General features: G+C 36.5%; 1 protein-coding gene across 4 annotated transcripts in view; it reads left to right on the top strand.

Moving 5' to 3' along the window:
• TAFA2 (TAFA chemokine like family member 2) overlaps positions 1–16620 on the top strand; it is a 179947-nt gene that overhangs the window by 67025 nt on the left and 96302 nt on the right. The window contains exon 2 of one of the 4 annotated variants that reach the window (XR_010363682.1): positions 15211–15257. The exons of the other annotated variants lie outside the window; for them this stretch is intronic. The gene's annotated coding sequence lies outside the window, so the exon portion shown is untranslated. The remainder of the gene's footprint in view (positions 1–15210; positions 15258–16620) is intronic. 4 annotated transcript variants of the gene reach the window in all.

Genomic DNA, 16620 nt, shown 5'->3' with positions numbered 1-16620 from the left:
CAGAATGTTCAGGAACTATAGAATATTGTCCTGTTAAGCTGCAAAACTTTTTGACAGAACAAAGGAAAATGCAATTTTAATATTTCAGTAGCTGAAAGGAGGTAGTTCAAAGAGTGTAGGCAAACAATGATGAGGATGTGTCGACAGTGCATGAAATCTTTGATGTGGATTTCTTTATAAAATAAAATGACTTTTTGGGGCTGCAAGGATGGCTGTTAAAAACTCCAGTTATAAGCCCTCATGAGAAAATAAGAGAGTCCTTTTGGTTTTAGCCTTTCTCCTCAGCTGAAAGAATGATTGATGATTTTTAAAGAACATCTTGTAGAGCAAAGGACTATAACAGAGGCTATCTAACAGATGCTGATAATCAATACTGTGTTTTTATATTCATTTAGTTACTCTTTGTAGGAAATTAAAATAGATTAATGGGAGGGATTTTTTTTAGAAGGGAGTAGAATTTAGGAAACAGAATTGTCAAAATTTATATTTACATGACATGGTTGTGTAATGTTTGTCAAAGAAGAAAAGAGTACTACAAGTTTTTTCTGTGCCCCACTAAAGAATGGTTATCTGTAGGGTGCAAGCAATGAACTTCTTATTTGTCACACACACCTGAGACCCACGAAAAAATGAAAGTGTTCAGCTGGATTCCATTTTATAGACACAGCTCTGCTCAGGTTTAATTGTTCTGTGTGCTGTAAGAACATGAGAAAATAGCCTGCCTTGAAAAATTTGAGGCTAAGTACTCTGCAATTCATGGGAGAGGACCAGAGGCACTGAAATCTGCCTGCTGATCTCTGAGGCCCTGGATGAGGTCTTCCTGGCTATGGAGATCATGGCCTTCATTGAACCTTCCTAGCAGGCTCTGAAGGGACACTTAAGTGGCTTCCTGTCTTCCCAGCTACTCATGCTGAGCAGACGTGCTTTATTTGGAAAGCACTGTTTTCTGTAAATGATCTTAAAAATCCTCCCATCATCTGGCTGAGGGTCCTGCTAAAGAGCGAGTCAAGTAAATCCCCGTCCCAATCAGATTGTTTCTGGCATTTAACAGTCCCCATCCCAATCAGATTGTTTCTGGCACATAACAGCTGATGGGCGTTTGTGCTTCCTTTCACAGACAATGAAGAGCCCAAATAATGAGCTCTTCTTTACTAAAATAAATAGGTCAGGTACTTGAAAGTTCTTTTATGAAAAAGAAACACTTGTTATTAAAGTAGCTGGGAGATGATTCCAGTCTTTGACTTGAGATTATATTTATATTTATTCTCTAGATGGAGAACTATGCTGAATGATTTCCTAATCCTCTGGGAACACCTCTGTAGAAACAAAAGTAAGATGTGGGGATGGACAGATGTCTTTAAAGGAGCTGATATTCTGTATGGAACTTGTGAGAAGCATCCTTGAAATTTGGTCACACACAAGACCTCACAGCCTAGCAGCCAACAAAATCATGCCCCACCACTTCCAACTCCAAACAGGAAATAACTGCCTGAGAAATAATCATGAGTGTTAAGAAAGTGCTCTTGGGAAAATAGCACAGGTTTTGTTTTGCCTACAGGTAGGTACCCCCCAGCAGTGTGTAAGAATGGTACTGCAAGCATAAGTGTGATATTTGAGTGGTAGTCTTTTTAGAATAGTATAAAGACTTGGTCCCCCAAAATTCACTTAAAATCTCTAGAATTTAACTAAGATGCCGTGTCCATTACATAAGCATTATTGTGTTGGCACCTGCTTGGTTTTTGCCCCTAAATGTTACTTAACATCTCTAGGATATGGCTGATGAAAATGGTGAGAAGTTTTTGTACAGTGTCAAGCACAAGTCAGCTTGTCAAGACAAGCTCTAAGCAAGGTACCACCCAGTACTGTCCTTGTTGCTTGAGTTCTTTAGTCAACACCAGTCCTTCAGCAAACCTCTCAGAACAAGCACAAGTACTGCAGGGAGCCCAGCTTCTGATATTTCTAACATTAAAAACAAGCACATTCTAATTTTATGTCATGGAAATCTACTTTGTAGCAGACTTAATTTCCCCCTATAAAGGAGTTAGATTTTCTTTACTTGGTTTCTCAATAAATTTGCAGCACATCACATTTGTATAATAACACAATTGGAAGATTAGGTATTGATGGTAGGTATATGATCCTCCTTTGTTAACATCATATTTGAGTGTTTAAAAATTTTTATACTGTAAGGTGATTACTTGTCTTACTATGCCTCCCAGTTTTATGGATGTGGTCTCTGTATAAGAAGACTGACTGGGTCGCCTAAGGTCCTGTAGGAAACCTGTAGAAGGTTAGAGAACAGAGGCAGACTCTTCTAGTCCATTCACTGGACTCCCATTTCTTACTGTCTGAATCTTTGATCCTCAAGACAAAGGAAACATAGCTGTTCCAGACTACTGCTTCTTTTCAAACATGCAAACAAACATCAGGTATGCAGTACTTCTGAAAACACTTAAATAGTAAATTATGTGAAGGAAAAGGACATCCCGTAAGCTGAGAATCCAAGTAACTTGAACTGGATTTCAGAAATCTCTTACTGAAGGGGTACTAAGCAATCCCGGGATAGAGGAAATGGAAATTCTTTGAAAGATCTGTATTTCTGTGAAAACTAGTGATTAGAAGAGGGTAGTGCCCTTCAGCTAATGCTTTCACAGCAAAGATGGAAAGGCTGAGAAAAGTGTGTGTGCAGTAATGTGTGACAGAGAGAGACAGATTGTTAGGTGCAACAGTACACTTAGATAAAACATCACAGTTGTGCTGTGAGATATGACTAAATTATATAATACCGACTTTGAAGAAAGTTTATGGCTCTTAGGATCATAGAGTCACAGGTAATTCAGGTTGGAAGAGTCCTTAGGTTGTCAGCCTCCCCCTCCTGGCTGGCTACAAGGGTTCTTCTTTCCCAGGAAGAGTGCTTTGCATTTCTCCTCCTTGAATGTGAAGACGATCCTTGAAACTCCTGTCAGCCAATTTCTCCAGCCCACCTGGGTCTCACTGAGTGGCAGGTCTACCCTCAGCATATCAGCTGGCCCTGCACCTTGGTGGCATCTGCAGACTTGAAGAGAGTGCATGCCAGTACCTCCTCCAAGTTCCTAATAAAGGGGTTCACCCGGACAGGTCCAACATCCCTTACTGGCCTGCAGACAACATGTGACCCATTAACCATTACTGTCAGAACCTATAATCTCACAATCTTTTACACCTCTGGACGTCCACCCCTCCAGAGCATAATGTCCTAATGTTTATAAAGGAACACTGGGGTTAAACAATGTTGAAGGTCTTCCTAAATTTGAGGTAAATAACATTCACTGCTCTCTCAGCAGATATTTTTCTTTAGTTATATTTCCGTTATTCTCCATGGAATTTTAATTTGAAAACAAAGCTATAATGGAGTTAGTATGTACAGCTGGACAGAGTGAGGCCAGAAGCAGAGAGAGCACAGTGAAGGGCAGCTCCTTTTGCCAATAGTTCAGTGAGTTCTGTTCTCTGCTTCAGTTCGGCTGGAGAAACCACCTGTGGGTAACAGCACACAGCACTTCCATATGTACTTAACTGTAGTGCAGATGTTAAAAATATAAGCTTAAGGGTTGTGCCATATTAACTCATTCTACTGAGTCTTGTTAGCCTATTAAAGCCAATATTCATGTTAGGAATGGCCAAAGAATATGTTTAGTGCCTGTATGTGCAGCAGACTCAGTAGTAGCATTGCAACCTTTTAAAGCTGTGAATTGGATTGTAAAACTGCTGAAGTTGTAGTAGAATAGATAGAACACACACTTGGGAGACTGACTTGCTGCAAGACTACAGGGATCATCATAAAACAGACATAACCTTCAGCTGAGGAATTGAGTAGCTTGTCTATAGCTGGTGTGATTTTTTAGTAGCAGCTGATATCAAATCAATTCTCTTGGCATATGCTTGAGGAGATAACTTGCAAGAGAAACCCCAACGTTTAAAAAAGCTATTGTATTAAAACCAAGTAAAATAATATTTTTTCTGTACTATTGCAATTCTATAAAATAACATACAGAAATTTAAAGTAGAACATGGATTTATTTTAAATAAAAAAGCACTCATGGTGTAGCATTGTCTGTGCAACAGTCTATTGGGATTTCAAAGATGGCTTTTGTTCTGTACCAAGAGTTTTCTTACCAGAAAAAGTGAACCCTTGAACACTTCCCAAAATATTAAATCCTTCCAAAACAGGATCTATTCAAAATACAGTAATCTGACTCCAAATGATATGATATTTAACCTATGCAGACTCTTAAAAATAACATGAAAGGGAATAATCTGAAGGAAGGATTGTGGCTGATGATTCATATGATGACCTAGGTTGTGGCTGAAAGAAGTAAGAAATGATTTCTCTTTTTACCCTTCTATTTGAGGAATGAAAATAGATGATAACAAGAATTGTAACAGGATAAGAAGAGAAAAGTGACTTGTTGAAAGGGGTCTGGTTTATAGCATTGGAACTTGGGGATCTCTGCTTAGTGAACAGCAGTGCTGCCTTAGTGTCAGTATACATCACTTCTTGCTACATTGGGAAAATATTTGAGATTTGTTGTGTGCAGTACTCTGTTATTAGGTATAATTTTTATTTTTGTCTGTGCTGGTTTTTTTCACATGATGCTGATTTCCTGGCTTAAGATGAGTTTTCCATTCAAAATGTCAGTTTTTATGTACAAATGCTCTCCCTAAGTTGGGTGAGGTGGTTGTTAAAGAGCAGTGGCTCTTCTTGGAGAACATGGGTCTTTGCCACACTTTGCTAAATACTTGGTTCTGTGTTACTCTTCACAGATGACTGTGAATTGTTATACCTTAATTTTATCACAGGTAATGTGGTTTGAAAGGGAAAATGAAACAAAAAGTTATACTCCTGCTTAGTTAACCTGCTGTGAAATTCTGGCTCGCTGGGACAGAGACATATTTAGACTGGGATTAAAATGTATATCCTCTGGGTAATGTGATAGTGGCATTTGGAAACTTGTATGCTGGAAGGGTTAGTGCTTATTAGCTGGGAATATTCTGTATGTCCTGCTGAAAGCAAAAATGCTGAAGTAGGGAGCAGGTTTCTTTTCATTGTGACTGAAATAAAGAACATTAAGAAAAAATTTAATGCAGTTTAGTGTATGTGTAGAAAATTGTCTTGGTGGTGTGCAGGCAGTATTTACAGTAATTGTAGTACAACTAGGAGAATATTAATGCATGCTGCTTTGACCTGCTATCAGTCATTGTGAATTGAATATAATTTGCATTATACTTTGCATATGAGTAACATATTACTCATTAGATTTTATACTGCTAGGATGGTGGATTAAAAAAATATAGTAGCATTATTCCAATGAAAGGGATAAACTGCTGTGTTTCTCCTTTTCTCTTAAGATTTTCCAAAGTAATTTATAACAATGTTTTTAGAATATTAATATTATTTTTATCAGGATTAGTAATAAATCCTGGATGGAACATGTTGATATTAGCTACCAGTTGCCTGTTAGCCTCTTATTTGTGTTTATTCTACTTTATTTAAACTTCCCATGACAGTTTTATTTGTGATAAGAGCTGTGTATTTTCACTATTACTTTTAAAATGTTTAGCATGTTTAACAGTGTCAGTGTCTGTTGTCAGAGAGCTTAAATACAGTAGTTGAAACCTAAAGCTAAACATAAAAGTTATTGATTTGATATAAATAGTTAAAAGTATTTGAAAAATAATGCAGTACATATGTATTAAAAAATGTTATGAAAACTTGTGACTTGGTTGGTATCCATCATCGTTAGCAGAGAAGACTTCCAGGATAAAAAGTTTGTCCAATGTGTGTCTACAGTGATTCAAAGTGTATAGGACTTGGATCACAAGCAAAAACAGAGAACTTGTCAAATAAGGTGGGTTACTTTTTGCTAGGAAGAAAACTTGCTGTTTGTATTCATTTTCCAGGCAAATTGTTGCAGTTCCAGTGCACTATTGGAACATGAGTTGATTATCCAGTATGTAGGACTTTGATTTGATCTCATGCATTTAGATTTTTTAGAGATGCTTTGGAGGTGGACACTGCATAAAATCCAGAATGGCTACTAATCTCTTTCACCCTCAGTGTGAATTATCACTATCAGAGTTTCTTTCTTCCTAACTGCAAATGAATTTAATATACAAAAAAATGTGAATTCCAGTGGCCCATAGTAAAATTCCTGGTTGTTCCAGGAAACTGTATCAAGTTCATAGAACATAAATGCTCTATGTTCTGAAATATTAGTTTATTTTTAGTTGAAAGGTTTACATACATTTGCATTGATATGTAATGGTTTCAGTTAATGTAGGTCCTGCTGTAATGTCAGTAGTCTTTTTTTCTCTATTTATTTACAGCTTTCAAAGGAACTTTTACAATTCTCAGTAGAGCTGTCTCCTAAAGTTCCAGTGACATGCAAACTGTTTTGTTGTTAATCAACCTCCCTCACAGCCAAGCTGTGACATCATGAGAATTCCCAAAGAGCCTTTTTGCTTTCAATGGAAGATGCACATTTATTTTTCAAACATTGACTTTTTAAACTAAAGTTTTCATTTTTGTTTAAAGAAATAATTTTTCACATATCCCAAAAGACTTATCCTTAGACAATATCTCTGTGTACTTTGGGTTATTGGAAGAGATTTGTAATGTAAAACTTGTTTTGTACTACTTAATAACAGACATTGTGCAGTGTAGCCAGCTATTTTTTATGCCTGGTAACAAAGGTACTGTTAGTAGGCCACATGTGTACTACTGCTGCCTTTATCTTAACTGCTCCCAATTATTTGAGAACTTGTCAACCTCTCACCTGTTCCACTCTTTCCATAACTATTATTGACATAAATTCTGTGGGTAAAACAAGTGGATCGAACCCCAATGTATATGTATGAAGCGAATTAGAATTGTATGTAGAATTATATGAATTCAAATAGCCACTGGCTAAACACAACTTGCATGAATATTGAATGGCAAAATATTTCCTAGATGGATTTAATTTAGATTGCAAGTCCCCAGTAAAGTTATGTTATGTATTTGTATAGAACAGCCTGCTCTTTGTATGATGGTAAATTTCAGAAGCTTTAGTATAATTAAGGACTTGTATACATAAATCATAGAAATTAAAGATTTAATTTCAGTTTGAATTCTAAAATTCTGAAAATTTTAAGGGAAAACCTATCTTGGACCCTGGTTAATATACCTCCCCATATGGATATGACACTTAGTTCAAAAGTATCTTTCATGTCTTTCAAACCTCTGGATACTTTGGTTTTCAAGTATGTATGGGAAGAGTGGATGAAAAATACTTCTCACCAAATGTTTGGCCCTTTCAGATACCAACTTGTATTTCTGGTGTTGCAGCTGTTACTGTTTGGGAGGTACGGACTTCTGTGAAGGGACCCAAGATCTAGAGCACACTGTGGATGTGACACTTGTGAATTCAGAGAAAACTAGAATAGTATATTTTTTAGTAGTACATGAAAAAATTCTATGTCTTACAACATAACTGGACAAAAGTCTCCAGTCTTCTCCCAAAGGATTCATTCCTAAACCTTAGCAAATTTTTGTGCTATTTTGAAATATTAGAAATACTACAAGATCTTTGCTTTAGAAATTCAGAAGAAAGATAAATACAAGAAAATTAAAATTACATAATATGTAATTTTAGACATAAACACGCTTTTAAAAATAAAAAAATTAAAAGGAATCAGTCTACATTTGTGTAAAGATGTATTTTTAATTCAAACACTGATAAACAGTTTTTAAATAGAATTCTGAATACTGTAGTTGTAGAGATTAGGGGAATATAAAATTACAATTTTTAATATAGAATTTCACAGAATTCATACTATGGATTTGCAGAGCTCTACTTTATTGACATAATTAGCTGTAATTCAGAGTCAGTATTAATTGAACCAAACATTATTAACAACACTTTAGAATATAAATGCTAATTTAATAAAGAATGACGAATTCATTTAACTCAGCATGGTCATCCTCTTTGCTGAATTTTATCATTTGCTTTCAGTGTGTAGAGTCTCATGGCACAAATCAAGAATAGGTCATGCATGGTTGCTTAGTGGTTTCTTAATTAGTATTATAACCTATTTGCTTTGTTAATAGCTTTGCATTTGCAAATATCATATCCCATTGCTGAGGAGTCATCACTGCAGCTAGTAGAGTAGGCCTGTTAAGGAAGCAGTAGAAATCAAATCCTTTATAATCCTGCAAAACATGTTTGTCGTGTTCTGTGATCCAAGTGACTGTTCTTTGTTGTAGCTTTCTTTTATACTGTTCTGTGAAAACCTGGGCTGACACAAGACCTGACTGCAAGATTGTATCTTTAAGGGTGGTGCTGTCATTCACTGTGGTTTTAGCTATATATGTTAAATGCAAAAGTTCTTGATAGATGTAGGTCAAATATGTAATCTCTGCTTGTTTTTTTTTTAATTTCCCATTTCTACTAAAAATTGAAATGGTGTTATCAGAAAGAAAACATCTGTAGAGTGGAGGTATCACTGCATTGGTCACTGTTTAAAAGCTTCCTTAAACCCTTGCACTGCGTTGCTGAGAAGTGCAGCTGTTGGTCTCGTTCGCTAGCGCCAAACCAGAAGCTGTGATGCGCCGAGCCCCACATCCCGTGGGCACACATTTACTGCGGCTTCACGGTGTGCAGCGGGGCTGGGGAAGTGGGGAGAGAGGTACTGCAGAGCTGAGCTTGGTGCCAAGGAAAGAAAGTTCTGGGAGTCCCTTTGGCTGCTACTCCTGGGCACTGATACAGTTCATAGCCCCATACTGGCTACTACGAGGAAAATCAACTCAGCTGCATTCAAACCCAGCATAATCGCGATAGCTATCTGCTTCTGAAAATGACAGCCAACTACACAGAGGACACAGTAACAGGGGCTTTAGTGTGTTTAGAATGAAATCTTATTTTTATATTAAAAATAGTAGTATTTTTAAATAGGAAAAAAATTAATTTTCTCTTTTCTTGCAACAGAGAAATAGTCATGTGGTGTGATTTGAACTAGTGTTGGTCTTGTTTAATGATTATTCACTGGCTCGTGAAAGAGGCTACAGAGTATAACAAAACCAGAATAAGCTCACTCAGCACATGGTTGGAGGTTTATTTGCAGTTCATGCTGCACAGATGGGTAATAGTTTGAAAGTGCAGATGGAATTTAAGGAACAGCAAGTTCAGTAGGGAAACTGCTGTATTGAAAAGAGGGAAAAACTGAACAAATCAACAGCTTGAGAGAAAAATATTGAGATCCAGCTGGTTATTACGCAAATTATTTCAGCCTCTCCTAATGTATAAACTGTGAGGACAAACAGCAAATATTTTACAGGAATTGGTTGCTTCCCCTTTATTCTCTTATACAAGAAGTACCTCTCAAACCTAGTTAAAATAGAAGGGTTTTTTTTCACTGAATTATGTTATATTGGGAGTTATTGAAGGAAAGAGGCAATGATCTATCTAAACAGCAAGACAAAGTGGCTGGCGATTTTAACCCCAGGGTTTGTTAATCCAAAGAGAGAGATTAAAAAGCCACTTTGGTAAGAAGGGCAACCTGCCAAGCTCACCAGTCTGCAGGTACTTCTAGTGCCGAATGCCTGCCTCTTGGCAGGACTTGTTTCTAAGTCCTTCAACCGCATCTTTGCTGTGCATCATCTTCAGAAAGGGTGGGCACAAAGAAAACCTTGCTACTCTTTTCTGGAAAGAGTAAAGGGAAGAATACTCCCAGCAAGGTTTCACCCACTTGCTTCTTTCCCTGAGCTGTGTCCACTTGTCACACCCTTTGCATTTTCCTGCTTCCCACCAATGCCACAATTCGGTTGTGTCTGCAGCGATTTAATCTAATGCCAGTGTGTTATAGACTTCAGCTCTTGAGTAATTTTATTATCTGAGGATCTGTTTACTCTAAACTTTTCAGTTTTAGCTCAATTGAGTCTTTCATCATAATAAAGTAGCTGGGCTACTCTATGCTTTCAGATTTTCACATCAGAGATTTTTGGAAAACTATCATTCAATAAATAAGATCTGATAAGAAAAAATGAAAAAATATGATGAAAAGTCGTTTTTGCAGAACATTTACATATTTTATATTATTTTCTCAGTTCTCCAATTTTCTAATATTTCAGTAATAAATATGAGGCAGATATTTTTAGCTAAGTTATAAAACAAAGAAAATTATTTTTGAAGTACTAAATTACGTATATATGTAATTCCAAGAATAATGCAGAATCCATCATTCAGAACAGGAGAAGCCTCGGCAATAAATTCATTCCTTCAAGCACTGATTTAAAAAGAGAGAAAGAGAAGAATAAAATTATATAATCAGATGAATTAAGACTATAATTTACTGCTGTGCTCTGATTTATCTCCTGCTGCTAGAGATTGTCTCATACGTGAAGCCAGTATGGTTGAGCATTTAAATTCAAATTTTTTTAGACCTTACTGTTTTTTTCCCCAAAGTTGTATGTTTTTGCATATTTAAATTCTAGTTTATTAAAAAAACCAACCTAGCCCTGAGAACTTGTAAGGTTATTAGCTGTGTATAACTAATTTTGTAAAAAGAGATATAGTAAAGAATTGTAAAAGGCCCAAATAAATAATTCTGCATCATAGTGTGGTAATGGTCTATTTAAAACAAACCACCCTCATGACAATTTTTTCTGTGGAGTTCTGCTGTAGGACCTGAGAGTCTTTCATCATAAGTAAGTGGAAATAACTAGGAAGTTATTAATGTTTTTTGTTGTGTTTATTGGATTAAATACTCAGGAAAAATACATTTTTTTTCTCTTTTTCCATGATCTGGCCTGTTTTTTCTGGAAGCCAATTGAGATTTACTCTTCTAGCTTGTCATGCTTCTGTTTCTTGAATTTTATAAACAGTGTTGGTTGGTTTTTTTCAATATTGAACTCACCATTTTAATTGGTAACATAAATGTCTTGATTGATCTTTGATTAAAAAAAAAATATCAATTTTCAACACTTTTGAAAAAGAGCCTTTCTTTTTCTGGTCTATGGAAAATTCTTTTCATGGAGTTTCTACATCCTGTCAGATGATGAAGAAAGTGAAGGCTTGTCTTGTTTTTGAAGGAAGCAATGATGCAGACAGAAACAGAGAGGTTTCTTTTTGAAGGAGTCACAGCATGGGTTTGTATCTTCCAGCAAAGAGTTTATTATTGAAAACAACTGGAGAGGACCTTGCAAGGTCATCTTGAAGGATTTAATAGGGGAAGGTCCAAGCATTTATACAGAGAATCTGTTGATTCATTTTCTGGACATAAGATAAATAGCAGTGTTTTCAACCCTCACGTATGAAGCGTCTTTTGAAATTCTAGCAGGAGTCTGAAAATGAGAAAAAAGTCTTAGTGGTGTTCAGAGAAAAAATACTAATCCTCCAAGCTAGCAAGTGGTAAAGACATGTCTGCAAAGGTGATCACTGCCCAAGAGGTGCCAGCAGACATACAGTGAATGCATTTCACTGCCCATCAAGCCAGCTTTACTGGGAAATTTGGTATAACTACACATGGAGTATTGTGCCACAGGAGCTATGTCCCTTCTAGTAACTAGGCTAGTTTTGTCCACACTGGTCTGAGCATCTCCAAATGGAACTGCTCACATCTGCACAGATGTGTTTGGTTAGTAAAGACAGCTTCCTTGGATGCAGAGAGACATTAGGACTGTCTGGAGCTAAAACCTGTACAGCATTAAACCTCACTGCCTTCTATTCCCTCTAAGTGTGTCTGTGAAAAATTTCCTTTCAGTAATGGTCCAGGCTGGACTCACTGGATTTTCAGTGGTTTTGGTTACACTTCAAAAGAAAACAGATGCTGGATTGTATTACCGGGATTCTGATAGCTCAAGGGAGAAGGGATTTTGTGTAAAACATCATTCCTTGCAGAGTGTGTATGGAGGTACCACAGCATGAAAATACATCAGCCTGGTTTTTAGAGAACAGACTGACAAATAGCATTTCTTAGCAGAAGTTGACTGGCATATTCTCATTATTAGGTAGTAGCACCATTTATCAATTATTATTTATCAATTTTGGTCATTGACTCATGAGGAAATACAAAGACATGTCTAAATATGAGATGGTGACTGTTCATACTTTGATAATGACTGGAGCAGCAGCTTTATAAATAGAGTAATTGGTCTGCATAGTCCTCTGCTGTGTCCTGCAGATATAGCCTTTGTACCTGACTACAAAGGAGATTGGGTTAAATGAGGTTAAAAATGAATGCATTTATGTTGCTGTGCTTTTGACATGTCAGCCTCCATGTATAGAGGGTGAGCAGAGTTGAGCAGTTGACGAGGTGAGTGGAAAGCACTGATACTTGCAGCCATCAGGCTTCATCCCTTGGTGCCAAGGACTACAAAGAGCCAACCATTGATTTTGGTCACAGAACTCTGTTAAGGAGTACAGGATGCTGATATAGGATGGCATGGATAGACACAGCTGTTCCTGTTCTGCCTGCTATGAACACAGTAATGCTTTGTTCTGTAGGAATATTGATCAGCCAGCAATGGTCCGTGGTTCTTTTTGTAAACCACAAAGTCTCCCTGACTTGTGTGGTTATTTACCAATTTTATCTCTTTGTTATGAAAAAGAAACTAATACTGAGCAGTTTCTATTCTATTTATGGCTTTTCGCTTCAGATTTTAAATATCCTCTTATAGTTTTCACAGTCTTTAGTAATAATGGAAGTCTGACAAAAGAAAAATGGATATGCATGAAAAACAGAGATACATTCTTTGACCATGTCCCCTCAGTGGTACTATATATCCTAGTTTAATTTCTGAAGTCCTGCTTTTTCCTTGCTCTCTCAATCTACAAACAGAAAATAATTGGTGCTTTCAACACAGCTTTGATGTGCCCTCAAGTTCTATTAGTGTAGAGAAACTCAATTTAAAAAGGCATCATTCATATTAATTTCTTTAAGCATCCAAAGAAAAGGCCCAGCTTGAATGAACTAACAGTAGGGACATGTGAGAAGCCTAGATGTTGACTTATCCTTGTCCTGTCAGCCTAAGGAGCAGTTTCTAACTCCTCCTCTGTGACGGGAGAAGCTTTCAGTGGAGGGCACAGCAGGACTCCCAGTTTTGAGCCTTTGCAAACAGTGTTGAAATGCTGCCACTGCAGTGGTTTTGACTTTGGTCATGTGCCTCCTGAGCAACAAGTCTATTGGGAGAGGACTTCTCTGTAGGCTGTTAGATTTTTGCCCTTCTCCTCTGTGTTTTTCAAAGGGATATCCAGGAAATACTGTGTGTCTTCTTTGGTCAAAATGGTTTTTTATTATTTAGTCTGAATAGTTCAGAATTTTCACTATTTTAATCACTCTTTGATTTCTCTTTCTTACAAAGAAGTAAGTGCATCCCAAGTAAGGGGATCCACTTGAACTATGCAGTGTCAAGCCACAGAGAAAAAGATTAAAAATAAAAGGGCCAACTTTTGGTCTTCATCTCTCTGATGCAAGTGCCAACCTTTTCCTCAGTCAAATTTTTTAATTAAGTCTTTAAAAAGAAGAATATTCTTTGAAGTTGTTGGATAAATCAAGGAGGATGGGGATTCAATGGGTTTTAAGCATAGGCTTTGAGTAAATCATTAGGGATTTTATGAGGGTAGTGTTAGTAGAGTGCAAAGAGTGGATGGTGAATTTGAAAGAGGTTATGCAAGGATATCTATGTGCTGGATCTCTGGAAATAAGATTTATTAAAAAAATATATTGGAGATAAAATGATAAAATGTTTAAATCACAGCAAAGAATATGGTATTTTAATAAGATCACCAGAGATAATTATATGTAAAAAAAGTAAAATGTGTTAAAAGGCAGGTTACTTGTTATTTTAACTATAAACTCAAATAAACTCTTTTACCAATGGAAATCCGTTCTCCTATCTGAATTTATGGTATCCCTAGGGTAATGCTGTTTTCTTACTGAAATACTTGAAGTTTCTATAATATTCTGTTCAACAGATTGCATAAAGAATTTTAGAAATAATTTTATTTTTGTTTGATTTACCAAGGAGCAATAGGTAGATAGATGACTGTAGTGCATTCTGCTTTCTTTTTTTTTTAAATCATGTAAATATTTTTGCCACCAAAGCTACAAAGATTTTAAGATATTCTTTCTCTTTTTTTTTGTCCTTTTTGATGTTTCTGAACCTCAAATAATTATAGTGCTTATTGACATTGTGTCATTTAAGTGCTCTTGTCTGCAGGGACTTCGATGAAACAGAGTAGTTTCAGTGGTAAATCCTTAATAAATTCCTTCTTTCTATAATACTAGAGGTAATTTGGAGACTAATGGGAGAGAGTTCAGCTTTTTACTGTTTATGGCAGAAAATTTTGGTCCCTTCAAAACAAACCTCACTACTGATATCGTAGACATGTCAGAGCTAGAAGTATTGCACCATCCATCTTCCCTGAAGAAAACTATGGGCTAAATAGCATTTGACCAATTTATGCCACTATTCTGTTAGGGTTTGCTGTTCTTAGATAATCCCAGAAGTTGTAAGAAACTATGCAAAATGAAATGTACAACATAACTGATAAACTTAACACTGTTATTACATTTATTTATGTGATGGCTCTGCTAGGTTCTGATATGCCATAGCAAAGACCAGATTCAAGGGGTTGTTAAAGCTTTGCACTGCCTTCCTCTCTGCAGTGCAAGGCACTGTATATTTTCTGAGACCTGGGAAAACTCTGTCAGGTGCCAAATACTTCCCCACATACCAAATTAAACAGGTTTGTACAACTAGTGTTTTATTTCCTAGAGGGAAAAAAGAAATTAACTAATATTGTCTTGTGAACCTGGAAAGGATAAAGTGAATCCTCCACTACGGAATATGCAAAAGTTCTGCCCCATCCTCCTCCGTAGTGGGCTGGCTGCTGCCTTGCTGAGCAAGCATCTTGCTGCTCTGCAGCTTGGAGAGTCCAGCTTTTAGTTTTTAAAGCTAGTCTAAGCTACTAATCCCAGCCTACCTTTAGTCAGTGGTGAAACTGACTGCAGGCATCTCCAGGGAATGATTAGTCATCTGGCCATTTTTTAAAGTATTTTTTCTCCCGACTTGGCTATTTTTCTCCATTAACTGGATTTGTTTGCTGTATTTTGATTACATCTGCTGTCTATTACTGACCTTTTTCCCTCCCCAGTCTTTTAGGTATTTTACATGATCTAAGTCTTCTTTTCCAGGGACAAGGATTCAGCCCAACAATGAAGCCCACCTGAGTAGAGGCAAGGTACTGTCAGATCCAGTCCACTAATAAAGTTTACGTGTACAATTATTGCTGAATAATATGCACTGGAAGCTGAGACTGGAACATGAATTTTTTACTTGCTAATTATTTGCTCACTGAGGGCTGGGCAGGAGTTTGGGTTCAGGGATTTTGTAAGTGGCCCGTTTTTTCTAAGTTGATTAAATGGTGCCTAAATCCTATTGCTGACATGGTTACCAGCCTTGCTGGGAGATTCAGACAGGCCTTTTCCTGCCAGCTCTTTACATTTGTAGGTGATTAATCGTCTCAAAATCTTATATGCCTCTGTTACAATCCATAAGAAATTTAGTATGTGATATAGCTTTTTCTGATCCAGTTGTGGATGTATATTCAAAAGGCATTTTCTAAAACAAGATTAAACTACATGTACCTATTTTTCTACAAATACGTTCTGATTGGTACAATAAAAGTTGCAACTCCATCCTCTAATCATTGACTTGGGCTTACAACAGGAGGACTGTGTGTCCAGACAGGGCATCTCAAGGTCAGCCAGCCTGCATTTCTGGAAATAAATTATATGGTGCTTACAAAAATGTTCCAGTTGTCTTTCAAAGTACCCAGGGCACCTTTATACTTGTTGAGGTCAGTATTGTAACTTCTAACACCAAAACAAAACATATTTATTGTCACTCAAAATTGAATTCTGTTACTCCATCTTTTAACTGTTCATTTTTATTGAGCTAATTTGAATTACAAATATAAGCTCCTTATGAACTTCCTGGGGTTGTTGTTTATAAAATCACAACTGAGTAAAATGTTTCGAAAGAATTTCTGGGAATATTAGTATTTTGTAAAAATGCAGAAAATAATTTTTGTGTAGACTCATTTATTTATAGTCAGAAATAGTTTTGCCAAATCTAAAAGGAGCTTTACTTCTTATTGCTTTTCAAGTGTGCTTATGACATGCAAAATATGTTAACAGAGATGATGAGCTATCTGGTCTCCTAATTCTATGACACAAGAAAACTAGTCAGAAATTAAAAGGACGTAACTTAACAATTGGAGACATGAGAAATCCAGTCCTCTGTATTCAGATTTCTTTCTGCAACCAAAAGAAAATTGCCATTTTTCTCATACTTGCTTTGAAATGCTAGAAAATCCAAATATTTTATAAACTCTGTGAACTGATAGCAGCCTAGCTTTTACTGATGAATATAAACCATCTCCCACATTTCGGAGTTACTTATTCAATTTATGCCACGTAAAAATAATTATAGCAGAAGCTGTTCCTAAAAATATTTTTCTGTTGTTGTAAGACTATGTAGGACTTTTTTCAGCATCTTGAAATTACTTTGACAGGACATTAGGTATAACCTAAGAGGAAGAG

The sequence above is a fragment of the Passer domesticus genome, chromosome 5 (genome assembly GCF_036417665.1).
Source record: "Passer domesticus isolate bPasDom1 chromosome 5, bPasDom1.hap1, whole genome shotgun sequence".
Lineage (NCBI taxonomy): Eukaryota > Metazoa > Chordata > Aves > Passeriformes > Passeridae > Passer > Passer domesticus.
Note: the sequence above shows the minus strand (reverse complement) of the source record. Positions and strands in the feature narration are given on the sequence as shown.